The sequence below is a fragment of the Megalobrama amblycephala genome, unplaced genomic scaffold, assembly GCF_018812025.1.
Source record: "Megalobrama amblycephala isolate DHTTF-2021 unplaced genomic scaffold, ASM1881202v1 scaffold590, whole genome shotgun sequence".
Lineage (NCBI taxonomy): Eukaryota > Metazoa > Chordata > Actinopteri > Cypriniformes > Xenocyprididae > Megalobrama > Megalobrama amblycephala.
This window is the reverse complement of record NW_025953497.1, coordinates 1-23,023: the sequence shown is the minus strand read 5'-3', so window position 1 is coordinate 23,023 and position 23,023 is coordinate 1. Positions and strand designations below refer to the sequence as shown.

Sequence of the window (23,023 nt, the reverse complement as noted above, 5' to 3'; positions counted from 1 at the left end):
GTGCATGTTGTCATGTTCTGTCAGTATGTTCTTAGGCAGGGATTAAATAACAAGGACTAGGAGGTCAAAGAGCAAGGTAACAAAAATCTATAGGATTAAGATTGCAGAGAAAACTCAAGGATCTTGTTCGTCTATACAGATCTTATCCATTGATTTATGCAATAATTTGCAAATGGGTCACCAAAAGATATTAGACCAGAGGTCTGCAACAACATTACTTATGCTCTAAAATGTTGCTCAAACCTTTTGTTTGTATAAGTTTCTGTCATTTCAGGATGAAAACATAAAAGAATGTACATGTACATTTTTGAAAGGCTACTCTGAAAATCCACCAGTATTTTTGCTTGCCAATTTCATAAGTCAAATTACCATTGTGAATAATGCTGGCATAGTGCAACACAATGACAAAGTTACAAATGGTTCGTCCACATCAGAAGTGCGGGCTCTCCAGGCACCCTGCCAGTACTTGATGGCTACAGTGCTGTTTACTCTCTCTGGGCTGCAAGGATCTAAAATTTCCTCTGTTTGTGTGGCTGTAGAGCGCCTTCAGTACTCCTGCGCAGTCTGCCACCCACTGAGACCACAGATGTAAGTGATACAGGCCACACATGCTATAAACCCTCTGAGTGGATGCCCGATTATAGCATTCAGCTTTTTTTTCTTTTCTTTTCAATTAACTGGTTGTTTGACGAATGAGTACTGTGGTGATCCTTTCAAACACAGATAGAGGCTCAACTCATTGGAGGGCATGGTGTAGGATAAATTTAACTAAAAATTTAAAACCAGTTCATTAGCTCTTTCATTTCATAACAGTACATGAATAGCCATTTGATTCTAATATATGCTGCTGAAGACATGTGAAATGTTATTTAAATGGCCAACAAAATGACTTATAATTAGGCTTTAGGTCAAAAATCATATTACACAAATGTTTTCTTGAGCAGTGGTTTTGATATCTGAAATCAAACACCTAGCTCAAACTTGGCTAGGCCTTAAAGTCCCCCTGTAGTCAATTATTTTATCCCTTAAAAGCCATCTTTGATCACCAAAATGACATATTTAAAAAAAAATTCAAGGTGAAAAAAATTTCTTCATGCCTTAAAATAGCTTGAATGTAACTCTACACCCTTGCCTCATTTAATATACATGGATTAATGAATATGCAAATCAAATTAGCCCCACCTCCACTCGCTCATACCAGCTTGGAGAGTGTACTGTTGCTGTAGTGACGAGCAATTTGTTGTATGTGTTGTGGATATTTAAGAAAAAAGCTTCGTATATTCAGTTTAACAGCTGTGCAACTGAACTGCTCATATTTTCTGACGCTTAAATTGTGTTTTAAATTATGAATTGGTAAAACGCCTTTGCAAAATGGTCTGAATCCACTGGCATTCGTTTGGACACTGCTCTCTCACTGAATCACCTGAAGCGGTTTCTGAGTAAAACAGACAGTATCGAGAGAACAAGCAGCCGCTTTTCCTCTGTGAAAGTGCGCTAAATGGATGTTTGACAATTTCGTTGCTTTTTGGAGTTTTCAGATTTAAAAAAAACCATTCAAATGAAATCCTGTAGACGCCCGTGCCTTCTCCATAGGCTACATGAAATAAATGCACATCCTTGAATGAGCGCGGATTTCCAGCGTATTTACTTGAAGTTATCAGGTAGGCTAATATCTATGGTTTGATCCATTCCAGAGGCGGCCAAAATCAGAATTTATTAATGGAATTAATAGCTCTCTCAGAACTTGGCGTTCGAGGACACACTGACTGAATATGCACACGAATCACGGTCACACACACACGCTCAGAGCAATATTGTTTTAGCTATGTTTTATAGTATTAAAATATTTCGAAGGACAAAATCATGAACTTTATTGGCTTTACTTCAAGTCAGCTGTCACTTTAATTTGTGACAAAGCATATTAAAGCACTACATAGACATATAAACAACATTAAAAACTTGATTTTCACCACAGGGGGTCTTTAATAGGTTTTTATCCTATAAAGCCTGCTGTCTCATATTTGATACACATATTTCTAAAGTCTCTAAATGATCAACATGATCAAAACTTTGCTGAAAAAAACTGTTATAGCTACACAATCCACTAGATGCCTTCTGTCATCTGATTGATAGTTTATTATTTTTAACAGGTTAAGAGCCTTTTAGCATACCCTTATGAAAAAGAAGTTTATTCAAGTATATTATTAGTAATATACTTAAATATACTTAAAATTGCACGTAAGTATACTTGACTTATACTGACAGAAAAGTCTCACATGGTAAGTCTTTTGATCGAGATATACTTAAAAGTATAATTAAGTATTCTAAGTATATTTGGCTTGTAGTTGTGTTTAATCTTTTGAGTTAGTAGCCTATTAAATACTTTTTATCACACAGTTTTACATACTGTCTTATAAACATACATTGTTTGAAAATATTGATTTATAAAGAAAACAGATATATTCCTAATTCTGAGTATCTGAATTTTTGTGTAGGCTAGTCCACTGGTAGTACTTAGGAATTTACTTAAAATCTAGATCTTCACTCTTTCCTTGCCGTTGACTGAACTTTCAGGCTATACGGTAGTGTCACGGTTCGCAGATGCATTGTTTCCTTCTTGTCGCGTGCTCTGTGTTGTGACAGCGGTGGGTGTGTTTGTGGATGTGTGTGTGTGAGTGTGTTTGTGGGTGTGTCCAGGCCACGTGGCTCATCAGTGGATCCAGCTGCCACTCATCATCTCACCACCTGCTGCTCATTCACTCACCCTTTATATACTCACCTCATTCTCATCTCCTTTGTCAGATCGTTGTTTGGTGTCCTGTGTTGTGGTTGTTTCGTCTGTTCCTGACCGGAGTTCCTGTGTATTTGTCTTCAGTTCCAGTTTGGTTGTCATCGTATTCTCGTTCTATGTCTGGACCTTGGATTCAACTCACCACTTCACTTCTCCTCACCACCACGCACCAACAGCCAATCATCTCAGTCCCTGCGCCATCGGAAGCCTGCACATATCATTGACTGTTCCTATCTTTCTGCTTGTCTCATAATAAACGTCATAACTTGCATTTGCTTCCTGTGATCAATCATGACAGAACGATCTGACCTAGGAACGGAAGCAGCAAGCACCCAGCAGACCGCCCTAGAGGAGTTCATCAACAGCAGCATTCATCGTATGGAGTCTCAAGAGAGGAATTTGAATGAAACAGGGCGAGCTGTGCAGGCTTTAGTGGCGCAGGTGTCCGAGCTCACCCAGCAGTTCCAGCTTCTTCGTGGTCCCACTGCGCCGCCCACACCGGCCGTCCTCCCGCCCACACCAGAGAATGCCGCCAGTGCCGAACCTCGTCTTCCGGTGCCCAAAGCCTACTCAGGTGAACCTAATTTTTGTAGAGCATTCCTGACCCGTTGTACTATGCATTTCGCTCTACAGCCCCGCACCTTCAATACGGAACAGAGTAAGGTGGCATTTGTGCTCACTCTCCTTACGGGGAAGGCTTCTCTCTGGGGGACGGCAGTGTGGGAGAACCAAGACCCATGCTGCGCCTCGTTCCAGTCACTCTCCGCGGAAATGAAGAGAGTATTCGACCGGTCGGTCGCTGGGAGAGAAGCCGCCAGGCAGTTGGCAGAACTACGCCAGGGAGAGAAGTCGGTGTCTGACTATTCCATCGAATTTCGTACGTTAGCGGCAGAGTGCCACTGGAACGAGGAGGCGCAGTGGGACATGTTCCTGCATGGGCTGGCTGACCGTGTTCAGAGGGAAATCTACGCGCTGGACCTCCCGACTACATTTAATGGACTCATTGACCTTGCGCTCAGGGTGGACGCTCGGCTGACCAGGGTTGAGCGAAGGAGTCCAGCCCAAAGGAGCGGGGAGGTTATACGGTCCAGCAGCGGGGACACGGTCAGCCCTATTCAAGATTATGAGCCCATGCAGGTGGGTCGAGCTCGGCTTTCCCGGGAGGAGCGGGAGAGGCAGAGATCCCAAGGACTGTGTCTGTACTGTGGAGGAGCCGGCCATTTCGCTTACAACTGTCCGTTAAAAGGGCAAGCCCGGCAGTAAGTTTGAGGCTACTGTCGGGTGGGATCTCCGCTGGAAAGTCCTCAACCACATCCACCCTCCTCCCGGTGAGACTGAGATGGTCGAATCACCTTCACGACTGCAGTGCACTTCTGGATTCCGGTGCCGAAGGTAACTTTTTGGACAAATCTCTCGCCATAAAACTTCACATTCCCTTCAAACCACTCACCAACAGAATCACCGTGCACGCACTCAATGGACAGAGCCTCCCCACCATATCTTACAGCACCGAAGATGTCACCCTGATCACCGCCGGAAACCACATTGAACAGACTTCATTTCTCATTTTTGATTCCCCTCACACCCCCATTGTCCTTGGTCACCCCTGGCTCACTAGACACAACCCCCGGGTAGACTGGATCCAGAACTCCATCGTGGCCTGGAGCGAGGAGTGTCATAAGTCTTGTCTTGTCTCTGCCTGTTCGTCCGTCTCTGTTTCTGTTTTACAGGAGGAGGCAGTGGATCTGTCTAACGTGCCTGTCGAGTACCATGACCTGAAGGAGGTGTTCAGTAAGTCTAGGGCTGCTTCTCTTCCTCCGCATCGTCCCTACGACTGTGCTATAGACCTATTGCCAGGGAAGTCTCCGCCTAAAGGCAAGTTGTATTCACTTTCGGTTCCAGAAAGGGAGGCTATGGAGAAATATATTTCTGATTCACTAGCAGCCGGGTTCATTCGCCATTCCTCTTCTCCAGCGGGGGCGGGGTTCTTTTTTGTGGGGAAGAAGGATGGTTCTCTGCGACCTTGTATTGACTACCGGGGGTTGAACAACATTACGGTAAAGAATACCTATCCTTTGCCGTTAATGTCTTCAGCCTTCGAGAGGTTGCAGGGAGCATCCATTTTCACAAAATTGGATTTAAGAAATGCCTATCATTTGGTTCGCATCAGGAAGGGGGATGAATGGAAGACCGCTTTTAACACCCCTAGGGGGCACTTTGAATACTTGGTTATGCCGTTTGGGCTTTCCAACTCCCCAGCGGTCTTCCAGGCACTCGTTAATGACGTGCTGAGAGATATGGTCGATCAGTTCATATATGTCTACCTGGACGACATATTGATTTTTTCCTCATCTCTCCAGGAGCATGTACAGCACGTTCGACGAGTGCTTCAGAGGTTGCTAGTGAATGGGCTTTTTGTCAAGGCGGAGAAATGCGTTTTTCATGCACAGTCTGTTCCTTTCTTAGGGTACATCGTGTCGACTGAGGGAGTACGCATGGATCCTGAGAAGGTTAAGGCTGTGGTGGATTGGCCAAGTCCAGATTCCCGTAAGGCCCTACAGAGGTTTCTGGGATTCGCCAATTTTTACCGGTGGTTCATTCGCAACTTCAGCCAACTAGCCTCACCTCTTATTGCCTTGACCTCCCCCAAAACTACGTTCAGGTGGTCAGACGCAGCTGAGGCTGTGTTTGCCAAACTGAAGGCCTGCTTCGTTTCAGCCCCCATTCTTGTTGCCCCTGATCCATCACGGCAGTTTGTGGTGGAGGTCGACGCATCGGAGGTGGGGGTAGGTGCAGTGTTATCCCAGCGTTCTTCCACAGACGATAAGATGCACCCGTGCGCGTTTTTTTCCCATCAATTATCTCCCGCCGAACGTAACTACGACATTGGTAATAGGGAGTTGCTGGCAGTCAAGTTGGCCTTGGAAGAATGGCGCCACTGGTTGGAGGGTTCAGGGGTGCCTTTTATTGTATGGACCGACCATAAGAATTTAGAATATATCAGGACTGCCAAAAGATTGAACTCCAGGCAGGCTCGGTGGGCACTTTTTTTTAGACGTTTTGACTATACTCTCTCGTACCGCCCGGGTTCTAAAAACATCAAACCCGACTCTTTGTCTCGTATTTTTGATCGTTCCGAACGCCCGTCTACTCCCGAGTGCATTTTACCTGAGACATTAGTGGTCTCCACACTCACATGGGAGGTCGAATCGAGAGTCAAGTCGGCTCTAGAAGGGGTAACGCCTCCGCCCGAGTGTCCACCGAACCGCTTATTTGTGCCGGAGGGATTACGGTCCATGGTCATCCAGTGGGGTCATTGTTCCAACGTAGCGTGTCATCCAGGAGTCAGTCGAACTAAATTTTTAGTCAAGCAACGATTCTGGTGGCCTCTCATGGCTCGGGACGTCCGCGATTTTGTGTTGGCTTGCTCAGTCTGTGCCGTTGGTAAAACTTCCAATCGTTCCCCGGATGGGTTGCTTCAACCGCTGTCAGTCCCTTCGAGACCCTGGTCCCACATTTCACTAGATTTTATCACCACCCTCCCACCCTCCCACCCTCCCAAGGGTACACGGTCGTTTTGACCGTAGTGGACCGGTTCTCAAAGGCGGCTCATTTCATCCCCTTGCCCAAATTACCATCAGCCAAGGAGACAGCGGTTACAGTCATTGACCATGTCTTTCAGCTTCATGGCCTCCCGATAGACGTGGTTTCTGACAGGGGTCCCCAGTTCGTGTCCAGATTTTGGCAGGAGTTTTGTAGATTGCTGGGGGCGACTGTTAGTTTATCCTCAGGGTTCCACCCCCAGAGCAATGGTCAGACTGAGAGAGCCAATCAAGATTTGGAGCGAACGTTGCGATGTTTAGTCTCTAAGAATCCTTCCTCCTGGAGTCAGCAACTTTCGATGGTGGAGTACGAGCACAATACTTTACCAGTGTCGTCCACGGGCCTATCTCCGTTTGAGTGTAGCGTAGGTTACCAGCCACCTATTTTTCCTAGCCTGGAATCCGAAGTCGCGGTCCCCTCTGCTCACCGCCGTGACTCGTAGACGGGGAACCATCTTATTCGGTCAACCGTATTCTGGACTCAAGGCGGAGGGGACGCAGATTTCAGTACTTGGTGGACTGGGAAGGTTACGGTCCGGAAGAGAGGAGTTGGGTTCCTGCCAGAGACATTCTGGATCACACCCTTATCGATGATTACAATCGACAGGTAAGGGAGTCTGGGAACGCCAGGAGGCGTCCCTAGGAGGAGGGGTACTGTCACGGTTCGCAGATGCATTGTTTCCTTCTTGTCGCGTGCTCTGTGTTGTGACAGCGGTGGGTGTGTTTGTGGATGTGTGTGTGTGAGTGTGTTTGTGGGTGTGTCCAGGCCACGTGGCTCATCAGTGGATCCAGCTGCCACTCATCATCTCACCACCTGCTGCTCATTCACTCACCCTTTATATACTCACCTCATTCTCATCTCCTTTGTCAGATCGTTGTTTAGTGTCCTGTGTTGTGGTTGTTTCGTCTGTTCCTGACTGGAGTTCCTGTGTATTCGTCTTCAGTTCCAGTTTGGTTGTCATCGTATTCTCGTTCTATGTCTGGACCTTGGATTCAACTCACCACTTCACTTCTCCTCACCACCACGCACCAACAGCCGATCATCTCAGTCCCTGCGCCATCGGAAGCCTGCACATATCATTGACTGTTCCTATCTTTCTGCTTGTCTCATAATAAACGTCATAACTTGCATTTGCTTCCTGTGATCAATCATGACAGGTAGGGGGTGCTGTTACGCATCATCTGAAAGAGTACAGAATTTCTGGATCAAAATGCAGGAGAAGAAGCAGCTGAAACATTGAAGATTACCAGAGATTGTATATTATAAGGAGATGAGAGGGTCTGTATCTCTTACCATTGGAGAAAGCGTAACGGCTAACTTAATCACGTGCGGCATCTCTCAACCTATTGTATAATGGCAGTGACATCAGTGACCACCGTTCAAAACTCCTTAGCATTAGCCGTTACACTTTCTTGACTAAAGGTTGCAGGCTTGCCTTTCAGTGGCTTTTACACAACATCTATTGTTCTATCTGTTAAACAGTAATGCGGCACATTTGCTGTTGGTAATGCCGTAAATGAGTCCTGCCTGTCGCAACATTCCCTAGTGTGCCTTAAGAATTCTCTTAAAAAAAATACACTTTTATCAAGCTAAAATCTATATATAGTGTCCAATGAAAGTTGTTTTGTGTAAAACATGCTGAAGATTAGTGAACAGGCTGTCGATTAATTAAATGATTAGCTATTTCCCCACAAAAGCTGTTTAATCAGCATAGTGAAGCCTCTCATCCATTGACATCCATTTAAAAAATGGCCTCTTGTCTCCTTCCCTGCGTACCGCCAGAGGCGGAGCATTAGCATTAGCCGTTATGCTTCTTTTGGCTAAAGGTTGCAGGCTTGCCTTCCAGTGGCTTTTAGATTACTCTTGCAACAGGAGGTGGAGCTCCATTCTCGAACAGGAAATACGTCACCTCCACTTGTGTTTTACTAACGTCTACACCTACCCCAACCCTAAACCTACCCTTACAATAATGCAAATACAGTAATTAAATGACGCAATATTGATGTGCACATGCCCAGTGGCCATAGCTGTAGCTAGATCCATTAGTGGATGTGACATATTTCCGCCCTTGAATGGAGCTCCACTCGCCCCCTCAGTCTGCAGCCAGCCCCTATTGAGCAAAAGACCCTTTTCACATTTCCGTGTTTCTCAGAAGCGGAAGTCTTCATAGTTGGGTAAAATTCTATAGTGGTGAATGAGAGAATACGTTAAATATATTTTTTGTGTTTCCATTTGCTCAAATAGCAAAAAAAAAGCTCCACAATAGTGTTTTCACAACTATCAAAAAGAGGGAAAAAAAATAGAGAGCGATTGATAATGGCAGTCGGAAGAGAGAAAGATGTCATTTTTATTGTCACTCCCATAGCTGCTGTATTAGAAACACCCTCACAGCAGTGTCAACTAGTTTTTTGTAATTTGATGCAAAGGTAATATAATAATAAGTATAGTGTTATAAATGTACCAATGTTTTATAAAAAATGAAAATTTAAAAAAAAAACTTTCCAGGATATACGATATTGATGACTGTTAAAACACATCATCACAGTCTGTGAAAAGGGTCTAATGTTAAATAAAATGATCATCAAACATTAAACAGCATATAAATCAAAACTGCCTTACTGAATGAAATGTTGAACCCAGGATGAGCTATAGGACTGTGAGCTTTGGAGGTGTTGATGGAATCTACTCCATCTGTGTTTTGATCATCGTTCCATGGGTTTTCTCAGCTTTTTGTTTAAAATGTTGCTTTTTTTAAATAATGAAACTTACCCACATTTAAGTGTTGATAAAAAAAGGTTTCATGAAGCTAGAATAAAATGGTTTTAAGAATGGAAAGAGTTAAAGTACAGTAAAAGGTTTTTCAAGTATACAAAATAATACCTAAATAGGAACATAGTAGTATACTTGTGCAAAAATAATATAAAAAAAAAAAAAAGTTAACTATAAGTGTGATGTTATGTTCACTTAAAATAAACTTACAAGTATACTTGCACTAAACACGTAGTTTAGTACTAAAAATATTAAAGTACTAATAGTATTAAAGTAGTAAACTACTGGTATACTTATAAGTTCACTTGCAGTACAAATGAGAAACGTAGTTGTGAACTAGTTGTGTACTTAAAGTTTACTACCGTTACACTTACAGTATAGTACATTTAAACATACTTCAATTGGGCCAATTTAGTCCCAAGTGGTATTGAAATAGTACACTTACAAGTACATTGATACTAGTATACTTACTACATAAAGTATACTTAAAATATACTTGAACATTTCTTAAGCATACTTGTGGTGGTGTGGCCAAGAACAAGCTGGACAGGAGTAGGCATTGGACAGATTATCAGGCATTTCAGCAGGTTGATCAGGTCTTGACAAACCTCCAGGATCAGGGTTGGTACGAAAATCAACTTCCTCCCTCAGAAGGTTGAATTGATGTTGCATTGATTTCCAATGTTGCTCTTGCCGAGCTGCCTCCCGCTCCATCTCGACTTCTTGTCGTTGTTGAACCTCCATGTTTTTGCGAAACATATCTGCCAGGTCCTGCAGAGTCAGTTGTGCCGGGTCATCAGCCACCTGAGGAACTCCTCCAACTGCTGCAGGCTCATCCTTCAACAACTCCACCGAAGCTGCTTCATCTTGTTGTTTGAACTTTGCCACTTTCTTTGGAGCCATATTGCCACTACTCAACACTGTCCTTCACTGGCCAGTCTCATCGCTACCATTTGTGGTGATGTGGCCAAGAACAAGCTGGACAGGAGTAGGCAAAATAAGAAGGGTTTATTTTTCCCAACAAAAAAAATAAATAAATAAATAAACTTAACAAGGAGGTTGAAAATCATTTCCAAAGTATATAAAAAGAATAAAAAAAATAATAATTAAACAAGCATAGGAAAAAAACAAAACCTTCCCTGTTAACAAAATAACAAAAACTACTACAATCAACTGCCCATGATGTTACTGTGGCTGAACAACCCTGACTCACTCTGCTCATCTTTTCATTGCTATAAATACCCATTTAGCACATACCAACCCAAGTAAAGGTAAATATCAAATAACAACTTTACCAAATAAACACAAACCAAATTACAAAATATACACCATCATACCTAACATAACACAATCATTTACCTAAAATACAAGAAAAGAAAATCCTCAAACCAACAAAAAAAATTAAATGACATAACAAAATAACATAACACAAAAGATCCCCTCTAACTCAGAACATGATGCCAACTTCCTCTGGCACAGGACAAATGAGGGAATTGAAACACCGCCTCTCCCTTTGTCTGCTGCCACATGGAATGTGGCCGTCACTCCATGGACTCAGGTAATCTAGGACTCAGGTAAAATGAATCAGCAAAGAATATAAGAAGTGTGCACTCCTCTATACATTCAAGATTTTAATAAACTGTTAACTTATTAAACTTGTCCTGTGTTTTTCTTGTAATAAGGGGATTAAAATAAAAGTAACAAACCATATTAAATTAAATTAAATTAAACATCAAATCAAACACAATGGTAAGGCTAAACATGTGAGGTGGGCTATGCACCTGTCACAATACTTGATAAAATGAACTTGAAGTATACTTCTTTTTCATAAGGGTAATTCAAAAAATCCCTAGTGAAAAAAAGTATGCTAAGTATACTTGCAGCAAGACTAATTATTAGTATATTTCAAGTGTGTTAATGATTAGTTAACTTAAAGTTGTATTTTAATACAACTTAATTACAACTAGAATATATTTAGTACAAAATTAGTTGTTTCAAAATAGCACAATTTAAGTATATTTAGTGTACTTTTGTGTGATAAATTGGAACAACTTCAAGTAGTACACTTTAAGTATATGCCTGTGTAGAGACTAATTACATGCTTGATTAGTGATATTGAAGTGTACTTAATTTGTATTATAAGTATACTTTTATTTGTGTTATAAGTATACTTTGTGTTATAAGTACACTTTATTTGTGATTTAAGTACATTACAAAATAATTACGAGTGTCTTCAGAACACACAAGCAATATACAATGAATATATTATTTTACAGGTAATAGTATATACTGTATGCTCAGTACCTTTGGCTTATTCCCAATACTAAAAATTACACTCTTTGCAGTCAGTAACAATACACTTTATTACTTACACTTTGTATAATATAGTCAACATTTGAAGCGGATCAAAACCTTTAATCAAAGTTGTCCTAAAACCACCTTCTTAGGACAAGTTTAACACATTTTCCCAAAGTTAAATGCATTTGTTTTCAAGGCCATTAAAATAAAATGTAACAACATCACTAATGAAGAGACATATTTCAACAAATCCATGGTTTTTATTTAAACTTAACATAGATTCAGCAAAACTTACCATGTTTTTCATTAAAGAAAAAAAATTATTGGACCAATGGTGACCCTCTGCAGTGGTCTCAAACTCAATTCCTGGAGGGCCACAGCTCTGCACTGTATAGCTCCAACTCACACCTGCTTGGAAGTTTCTAGTAATCCTGAAGACCTTGATTAGCTGGATCAGTTGTGTTTGATTAGGGTTGGATCAAAACTGTGCAGAGCTGTGGCCCTCCAGGAATTGAGTTTGAGACCACTGCTCTATACACAAATACAAATGACACATTATATTCCATGTTCTGATGAGCTTCTCATTATTGTGTTTGATGGCCGCTTACACAGAGGCAGTGACCGCAGAAACTCGAGAAGAACCGCATCTGTTAAAGGTGCTCTAAGCGATCCTGGGTGGAGTAACTTCCTGTTGATGTTCGAAGTGTTGTCAAACAAAACAGAAGCTAGCTAGACCCTCCCTCCTCCTCCTCCTCCTCACCCTCCCCTCTGTGCTTCCTGAAACGGTCATGAATGCGCATTTAAAATCATTCTTGTCGGTTATTGGCTGGAGCATGTTTATTATGATTCGTGGTCCAGGCTGCACCAGTTTGTTTTTATTTCCATTTTCGGAGCTTGTGGAGACTACAGAGACCGCGTTTTTTACAGTGTGTTCAGGGGACAGGCAGCTAGCAGATAGTGAGGAGATGTTTGCTGTATGTGACAAAAAATGTTTTGGCCTAAAAACGCGTGACATCGCTTAGAGAACCTTTAAATGGGCTTGTAATGCATTAGTCATACTGAAATAAATAAGCACAAGTAATAAAATGAATTCCAAGGATGAATAAGTAAACTTAAAAAATATACTCAAATTTAACTTTAGATACACTACTAGTTCAGGATATTAAATAATGTATTTTTTAAATATACTTTCAGTGCATTGTTACAATGATCATTTTCAGCACACAGTTAAAATATACCTCAAATATATTTTTATAAAGTGCAAATAAATACACTTTTAAAAAATAAACTGAACTTACACTTCAAGTATATTTTTCTAAAATATATTTTTTAGAAAATATACTAAAGTACAATTATTTTAAAGTGTGTTAAAAGTTGTATTGTGAAAATATGATACTAATATACTTTTTATATATTTAAAGAGAGTACATTTTTTGTTAGTATATTTGCAATGTACTATAGAAAAAGGGAATATATTTAAAATACAATAAAGTATACTTTTTTCACTTGGGATGTCTTCCATAATATACTTAAAGTGCTCTATTTTCAGGGAATACTTTTGTACTTTAAAAAAAAATATATTTAGTTACCACTTGTAGTATACTTACAGTATGGGTTCAAGTGTGCTGTAAGTGGCTATAAGCTATAAGTGGTAACTAAATATTTAAAAAAAAAAAAAAATACAGAGATAGTATGTTAAAAGTACATTTTAGTTCACATTCATGGTGTCTCAAGGTACACAAAGTACATCAGAGAACACTTAGTTATTCTTAAGATTATCTTAAAAAGTACTAAAGAAGAATTTTTATTATATTAAGTACAAAATTAGTGGGCAAAAAAGAGCACTTTAAGTACATAATGGAAGTGTACTTTTATTTTCACTTGGGTTATTTAATTATCCATAAGCTTTTTTTTGGACAAGTCAAGTATCAGTTATGACACATCACATCAGGCTTTTGAGGAACATTTATTTTTACATTATTTGTTTTTTCCCCCACAATAAAAACTACAGAGCTCTGATCATAAAACTATGCGTTTAAATATCATCTCACTTAGTCATATTATCGGGATATATATATCGGGATATATACATATATTTATATGCATTTTATGTTAGCGTTCTGTTGTGCTGTTATAAAGATCTTATCTTATCTAGTTACATTGCCAGTTATCAGAATTTCATCTCTTTTGCCTTATAAATACCAGCAAGTGCACCAAATTACATATCTTTGAATACAATTTGTGGTGTTTCTATCCTCAAGTGTGAGCTTCATATTATATCATACTATATGAGCCATAAAATCCTGATGTATCAAATGTAATACTCAACAAAAAACACATGCAATTTTTTTGTCACTTTATAAAAATATATTTGAGGTATATTTTAACTGTGTGCTGAAAATGATCATTGTAACAATGCACTAAAAGTATATTTTAAAAATACATTATTTAATATCCTGAAGTTGTAGTGTATCTAAAGTTAAATTTGAGTATATTTTTAAGTTTACTTCTTCATCCTTAGAATTCATTATATTACTTGTGCTATTTATTTCAGTATGAATGCATTACAAGCCCATTTAGTATCTGCAGTGTAGCCTATACAATTTCCAAATATGTGTAAATGTTTATTAAGTTTACACTGGCAGAATCATTTTACAATCGTACACACAAATCTATATTAAACAACATACCAGCAGCACAAGTAATGCGAAAAAATATGTCGAGTGGTTAAACTTATCGGAATTCAAATGTCTCTTCAACTTGGTCTGTGGCCAATCAGATTTTGTTGCTCACTGCCTTCAGCCAATCAGAGTTGCTGACGTAACGGTCGTCGTCTGAATCCCCTCGCTCAGTCACTCAGGTGAAGTATAATGCCGCAATGTATAATTTATTTAATAAAACACTGAAAGCGCAATACATCGATCGATCTTGGGGATTCTGACCAGTTCAATCAAGTGACATCGCAGCCTGACCGTGATGGCGACGACAACCGGCTAATCTAATGGCCTACGCGATCCTGAAAGAACGGAGAAAAGTGCTGCTATGGGAGGTGAGTTGTAACGTTAGTCTAACAGTTAACAAACTTTATTTTATTTTCTTTAACAAACGGAGAGCGATATTTCGGCTTGATATGTCCTTTTTGAGTTTGTGTGTGGTGGTGTATGGCACATGTTTGTATGCAGCACCAAAACATTCATATGATTGGTCAAATCGGCCCGTATTCTGTACGATATGAATTCATAAAGTGTTGAATGCTTGACTATGTACCGAAAATATCGACATGACATTCTGATACAGTTCCCTGCTGCTAATCCTCATTTACTGTTCAAAAATAGTATTGGTTCAATGTAGGATTTAGACAGACTATTGTAAACGTGAATAAAGAGTTGAACATGCTGTCTTACATCTTTGGTATATTCTGTCAACAGATGCTGATCTTCACGGGTCTCTGCGGTCATCATTGTGCCATCAGACACAATGAGAAGCTCATCAGAAAATGGAATATAATGTGTAATTTGTATTTGTGTATAGAGGGTTACCATGGTCCAATATTTTTTTTTTCTTTAATGAAAAACATGGTAAGTACAGTAGTCAACATTTGAAGTGCATCAAAAAAAAAAGTTCAGCAAAGTTGTCATAAGAAGAAGGTTTTAGGACAACTTTGATTAAAGGTTTTGATCCGCTTCAAATGTTGACTATATTATACAAAGTATAAGTAATAACAAAGTGTATTGTTATTGACTGCAAAGTGTGTAATGTTTAGTATTTGGAATAAGCCAAAGGTATTGAGCATACAGTATATACTATTACCTGTTAAATAATATATTCAGTGTATATTGCTTGTGTTTTCTGAAGACACTCGTAATTATTTTGTAATGTACTTAAATCACAAATAAAGTGTACTTCTAACACAAATAAAGTGTATTTATAACACAAAGTGTACTCATAACAGAAATAAAGTATACTTATAACACAAATAAAAGAAATAACAGAAAAAGTATACTTATAACGTATATTATAACAAAAAAAACTTTTAACAAAAGTATACTTATAACACAAACTTAAGTACATTTTAATATCACTAATCAAGCATGTAATTAGTCCCTACACAGGCATATACTTAAAGTGTACTAAGTATACTTGAAGTTGTTCCAATTTAGCACACATAAGTATACTAAATATACTTAAAGTTGTATTTTAATACTACTTCATTTCAACTTAAATATACTTAGTACAAAATTAGTTGTTTCAAAATAGCACACTTTAACTAATCATTAACACACTTGAAATATACTAATAATTAGTCTTGCTGTAAGTATACTTAGCATACTTTTTTTTCACTAGGGTATGTTAGGCTTTTTTTGTTAGGGTTAAATTATTTGTTATAAATTTCTATTAATTCTTAGCTATAGTTCTTGGATAAACAAGTATACCAAACAAGTAGCCTATACCAATTTTTTTACAATTGGCCTTGGTTCTGAAATTCATTTTATCAAGTATACTTTAGTAATGTTCAAGTACATTTTAAGAATACTTTATGTGGTAAGTATACCAATGTCAATGTATTAGTAGTATACTTGTAAGTGTACTATTTCAATACTGCTTGGGACTAAATTGGCCCACTTTTAGTATAAAGTATACATTTAAGTGTACTCTAAGTGTAACAGTAGTAAACTTTGAGTGCACAACTAGTTCACAACTGTTTCTCATTTGTACTGAATCTGTACTAGTGAACTTAAAAGTATACTAGTAGTTTACTATTTTATTACTTGTAGCACATTTTTTAATATATGAAAGTACACTTTAATATATTGAGTAAACTACTAGTTCAGTAGTTTTACACTGCAAGTATACTTGTAAGTTATTTTTGCACTTTAAGTGTACTACTTTGTTCCTATTTAGTTTTTTTTTTTTAGTTTTTTTTTTTTTACTTGAAATACACCTTTAATTGTACTTTAACTCTTTCCATTTTAAAAACATTTTATTGTAGCTTCATGCATCCTTTTTTTATCAACACTTGAATGTGGGTGTTTCATAAAAAATAAAAAAAAAATCAACATTTTAAACAAAAAGCTGAGAAAATCACATTTTTATCAAAGACTACATCCGGATGAGATTCAGAACAATGATCAAAACACAGATGGAGTAGACTAGACTGAGTCCATCAACACCTCCAAAGCCTCACAGTTGTTTCCTCTTCATAGCTTCAACATTTCATTCGGTAACGTTAGGCAGTTTTAATTTCTGAATAATGTTGATGATCGTGTTATTTTACATTTGCATGAGCAATCTTCCAACGCTTGTTTCTGTTTCTTCTTAGCTTATGTTTTGATCAGGTGTTTCTTTCCTCTTTCAGAAGAAGTGTAATAGCGCCCCCTAATGTATAACAGTGAAAACATGGATGGCCAGGAAATTCAGTCAGTGGCAGGGAAAGAGTAAAGCAGATTTGAAGTAAATTCCTGAACGCAATCCCCTAACCCTACCCCTAAACCTACCCATCACATAAAAAAAAAAAAAAAAAAAAAAAAAACATCATTTAGTATGTTTATTAACCCTTTTCCCTCGTAGGCTGGTCCCCACAATGTAGGTGATCTCAGGTTTTACTATCCTCGTGGGGACTAAATGTAATATAAAAACACACAAACACACACACACATTTTCTATTTTACTTAACTAGCACTTGAAAACCATACAAACAACTGTAAAATTAAATTACATACCGGGTAGAATAAAACAAATCAAGCAAAAGATGTGGAAAACTATTCAGAATAGCTAATTGGTCCTCCTGAAATCGTGCCATTTTAGTTTGTTCTGCTCCTATAGATGCACTTGATTGAAATTGATGACATCTTGTTTTGACTTGTAACTCTGTGCATTGATCATTCAGTGCTTAATTGAAAGCCATATGATTAATATGATAACCAACATGGGCACATGAAAGCCAACATGCAAAGTCCTATGAGGATGTGGGGTTGCAGGAGGATACTCATAATCCTAAACACAACATCGACCAATCAGACAAGTCATTGTTACCGCCCACATGTCTGTGGTCTCCCAGTGGTTTACATCATGGACAGTTTAGCTATGTCATTAATTTACAAAATAAAAAATAAAAATAAAACATTAAGGTATTCATCTCAGACAACATTTTTTGTGTCAAGTGCCCAGTGTCGACTTGATTTCTACCATTTTATCCAGAGAAGAATTACGTGTCACTATGACAACTTTTAAAACAACATTTAATATGATCTAGAGTAGACTATAGACATAAAAGTGTTTGCAAATGGTCAAATAATAAAATAAAAGAAATAGTTAGCAGTCAGCATAAAAGTTTACACTTATTTAGATAACTTGCAGTTCTTCACAGTACATTGGTTTTCCTTTGGAAAGTAGGATTGGAAGAATGCTAGTACTGCCCTCTTATGTCCACAACCATTCAGAACAAAGTCCAGAGACCCGGAAATTAAATCGTTTGATATTTGATAGCAGGACGCACGTTAAACTGCGCTACTGCACAGCACCATCATGATCTCAGAATGGGTCTCATATATAATGTTTTACCTGCTCGCTGCTGTTTTCAGTGCATTTCTTGCATATTGTCTGTATGTTAGACATGTTCATCAGAAATATGATCATATACCTGGACCTCCAAGAGACAAGTAAGAAACTTTAAGGATTTGTTATGATTGTGTTTTATACAACTAAATAAACGGTATTGCAATAAGTCAGTCTCTGTTTTTATGATCAAAGCTCAGATAAATTAACATGAAAACTGATATTCTGACAGTTTTCTGCTGGGGCATATACCAAGTTTCAATAGAGTGATGAAATCGGGAATCCTTCTACACGACTTATTTCTCAATGGTAAGAACAATTCTTTTTTTAGTCAACGCATCAGATTATTTGCAAAATTTACTTGACTAATGTCTTGTTGATTTGACCTTGCACCTACAAAACATGTCAAGTGTTATGTAATACCGTGTTATCATAGCCTATCCCACAGATTGGCTAGTGATATTGCTCTCTCTCGTTTGTACTGTTGAACATTTTTACTCTGAAACGTCAAATGATTCCATGCAATTTAAATATTTTATATGTAGTAGGCTACCTAAAATTATTTGAACTCTTAACGCTTAAGAAATTCTGAATGTTATTGCAATATATGGTTGGGAAGTAACGGAATACATGTAACGGCGTTACGTAATCAGGATACAAAAATCCAGTAACTGTAATTCGTTACAGTTACGTCAAAAAAAACGTAGTAATCAGATTACAGTTACATTTTGAAAAAAAAGGGGAATATTATCAGGATTACAATGGTTTCATTTAAAACTAAATAAATCATTATTTTGCTATAATAACATCATAAGCGCTGCTTACAGTAGTTCTTGGTTCTGTTGCCAGTGATGACTCACGCGAGCCCACCGCTGGTGCATGCGCAAATAACACCCTTGTACAATCTCCTCAGACGCAGTTTGAATCACTGCTACTAGTTGAAACGATGCTGCACGCGGGGAAAAACACTTTCAATTCATGAAAATTTCGCTGCTATTTTGTTTTCAAAGAAGAAAATATAAACAACATAGTTGTACAGTGCAAACTCTGCCTTCCACCTACGAAAACACTTTCATTATCAAAGGACTAAAAAATAATCTGTAATACCATACTGTAACCACTAGATGTCTGTATAGCCCTTTACATATATAAGATATTCAGGGCTGTGTATTCCAAAGTTGTGGAAATGAGACATGATTGCTTAGTTTTAAAAGTAACCAAAATGCTAAACATTAAATATATTTTTTTATTTATTTATTTATTTTTTTTTTTGTTGGGACCTATTCAAAAGTACGGAACATTTAAAAACTTGCAGAAATTGAGAAGAAATAATCAGATTACATTACTTTTATATTGTGGTACTTGGATTACGTTCCTGAATACTTTATGAAGTAATTTGTAACTGTAACGGAATAAATTTTTAAAGTAACCCTCCCAAGCCATGTAAGCTTCTGAGAAACTGCTGGAAAATAACATGGTTTACAATTCTGTCATTTTTGTGCACTTCATCAATATATACATTTACTAAACTATAATAAAAAACACAGTCAGTTTCACTGAATAGCTGAAGTGAGGAAATGCCTGCTAAAGAAATATATAGATATAGGCAGGGCCAACTTTTTTTGATGCTCTAGGCAGGGGAATTTTGGTAAAGCGTTCTCACCAATGTGACCGTGTTCTTGTTTTTAAGGGGAGAAAAATATGGCCCTGTTTACAGGATGAACAGTTTTCATTATGTCGTCATCATGGTTCATTGTCCTGAGGCTACAAAGGTAAATATTTAATCTTTTATGTTTTTATGAAAAGAAAAAAAAAAAGTATCGGACACAAAATCTAATAAAAAAAATCTCTGCCCTGTTATTGTAGACAATCCTGATGTCACCTAAGTATCTCAAAGATCCTTTTGTCTACAAACAGCTCTTTAACTTGTTTGGAAAAAGGTATGTTTTGTATTATTATTTATTGTTTTTTGGAAGGTGAATGGGAAACAAAAAGTACATCACAATAATAATAATAATAATAATAATAATAATACAGGGTTAAGATTTCTACAGGCACAGTTGGAACATTAAAGAAAGTACAATACAAGATGTATCACCAAGTGTCGATCTATTCATCTAGTCGTTACTGTAATATATGTCCAGAACTCTTCCCAAGGAGACAACCCATCCTCTTTGACACCATTTACTCTATTAAGCATAGATTCGTAAGAAGCAATTTCTATCATTACGCCAGCCCAATCTTTCAGTTCTGGGGCTTTCACTGTCTTCCAGTGTCTAAATAATCCTGCTAGCCATTGCAATACGTACCATCATAACAGAAAGTACATGCTTAGAAACATTTGGTAATTGAGACTTGTCACCTAATAAACACAGCTGAGGTGTTAGAGATATTGTGGAGCCATACCAGCAACTTACATCTATAACTTGTTTCCAGAATGGTTTAACTAAGGTACACTCCCAAATACAATGTAAAAAGGTACCAGTTTCCAACTGGCACTTGCAGCACAAATTGTCCTTCGTCAGTTTTATCCTGTAAAGTCTTCCCGGTGTGTGGTGGTATCTATGAAGAATCTTGTATTGAGTGTACTTCCCCCTTCTTTTATATATTTACCACACCCCACCAAAATGCTGGACCATTTTTCTGAATCAATTTCTTCACCAATGTCTGGAAAAAGGCATGTTTAATTTGTTCTGGATATGGTGCAGTCTAGTCTCAGATACATACATTCGGCCCTGCTCTGCTTCATACTACAGTAACATTAATAATCTCATCCATGAACATGATTTCTGCCCGAGTCCCGTCCCGATTCTTTTCCACCGGCTGTAGACGTGAAGACAACTCATTCCATGATTCCATGAAATCAAGGCACCTTTGTTTTGAATAAGTGACCTCTAGTGGCAAAAATTTACATATTGTGGCTTTAAGTGTCCCAAACTAAGCAAGCCAGAGGCAACAGTGGCAATGAACCCAAACTTCATCGGAGACAAAATGGAGATAAAAGGAGAAATCAGGATCAGTCAAGGGACCAGTTCTCTTGGTTAGATGAAGGAACATGGTGTGGTTTAATTCCAGGCTGCATTACAAGTCAGATTATGGATTTATATTATTCAATATATTTCATCCAGTTCCTTCTGCATGAAGATCAGGATACATTACACCAGCATTTGGTGTGAAGGGAGTTGAAGTTGGCAGTCTCATGGTCTTCGTTGATCTGTAGCAATGGCTTTCAAAGCAATTTGTTTTCAAATGAAAGATTGCTTTCAAATAGCACACCCAGGTTCCTAACGGACGACGTAGACTTGACAGAGCAGCCATCAAGTGTTAGAGAGTATTCTAGGTTATGTGCAGAGTTTTTTTTTCAGAATTTAGTTGTAGGAAGTTACTAGTCATCCAATTTATTTATATCAACTATGCATTCTGTTAATTTTGTGAATTTGTATGTTTTGTCTGGCCATGAAGAAATATAGAATATAGTCAGCGTAACAGTGGAAACTAACGCCATGCTTCCTATTGATATCTCCCAAGGGTAGCATGTATAGGGAGAAAAGCAACGGTCCTAGTACTGAGCCTTGCGGTACTCCATACTGAACTTGTGATAATGTCAAATGCAGTGCTAAGTGCACTGTAGCGATACTGTAATAGATGGTTGCAGTTTTCTCTTTTGATTGTATCAATCTTTAAGTAAAGAAATTCATAAAGTCATTACTGCGGTGATATAGGAAGATTTGAAAGAAATCTCATCTAACCATTTCATGGGATCATTGTGATCAAAATAGATGTAAAAAAAAAAAAAAAAAAAAAAAGTGAATATAAAACAGGGATACAAACAAATACTTGCAGAGTATTAAAAATTGTGAACATTTGTCTCAGTTTGATACATTTGATGAAATACTGTAGTCACTTTTCACTCACTGCAAAGCTTTGCCCACATTTAGTCTATTGATTACCCCATTACGAATGACTGAATGTTTAATTGTTATTTAGAGTAGTGTCTGCTTATTGTGAAGTGAAGCAAACAATGCCGTTTTGCAATTGATGGGCTCCTGCACCATTTACAAAAGCAATGTACAAATTTTCAGGATGAAGTGATTTTTTTTCCTCCTGTTTGTATAAATTAACTAGATACAGCTAGCAATTTTCAATTGGTTCAAGTAGATTCAACAATTTCAGATTTGTTGCCTGTCCACAACAAACAAGACTATTTTAAACAAGTAATTACTTAATAACTTCTAAAAAAAATAATAAAAATAAAAAATAAAAAGTTCTATATAGAATGAACGTAATCTTGATGTAACGAAGGGACGGGACTCAGGCAGAGATCCATTTGCAAGCTTTATTTAAAGTAAGCGTGGTCGTACAGGCAGGGTCAAAACAGGAACAAATAGGAACAGCAAAGGACAGGCAGAGTCGTAGTCAGGATACAGGCTAAGATCAGGACAGGCAGATATCACTCACAGGTCGGTATACAAAGCACAGTCAGGGGTAGGCAGCACAGGATCGTAAACGGGTAACAGGCAGGAACGGTAACAGACTGACAGACAGGTTATTAGTACGCTCAGAATTGTATCACAGGGAAAACAAGACTTCGCAATCAGGTGGTGTGTGTGAGTCATTTATAGTCCAGGTAGTGTGCTAAGCTGTATGTGGCAACAGGTGCTTGGTGTAGAGTGAACATGTGACTGGCAGGGAGGATTGTGGGAAATGTAGTCCGGGAACTGACAGGAACTGATGGTGATCGTGACACTTGACATACTACATTTGCCATGTTGTAATTGTCATGTGACCTACTCACATCAGATGCATCGCTTCACTGCCATTCACAAATCCTCTCCCGTGGCCCTATAAGACAGTAAAGTGTCCATCAAATGCACACAAAATCTTGCCAGACATAATAGATCATCTGGTTACTTTTCACATACTGTTTTTCACCTACTAGTAATATGCGTTTTTGTATGTAACTGTACCATTTATATAGTAGTGCTGTTAATCAATTAAAAATCAAAA

The 23,023-nt window shown here is 38.1% G+C and overlaps 1 long non-coding RNA gene across 1 annotated transcript; it reads left to right on the top strand.

Moving 5' to 3' along the window:
- The first annotated feature begins 17,914 nt into the window (after positions 1-17,914).
- LOC125262079 lies at positions 17,915-20,038 on the top strand. The gene is made up of 4 exons (XR_007183504.1): positions 17,915-18,120; positions 18,249-18,325; positions 19,707-19,788; positions 19,883-20,038. It is a non-coding gene; the product is annotated as an uncharacterized LOC125262079 (long non-coding RNA).
- The last annotated feature ends 2,985 nt before the right edge of the window (positions 20,039-23,023 follow it).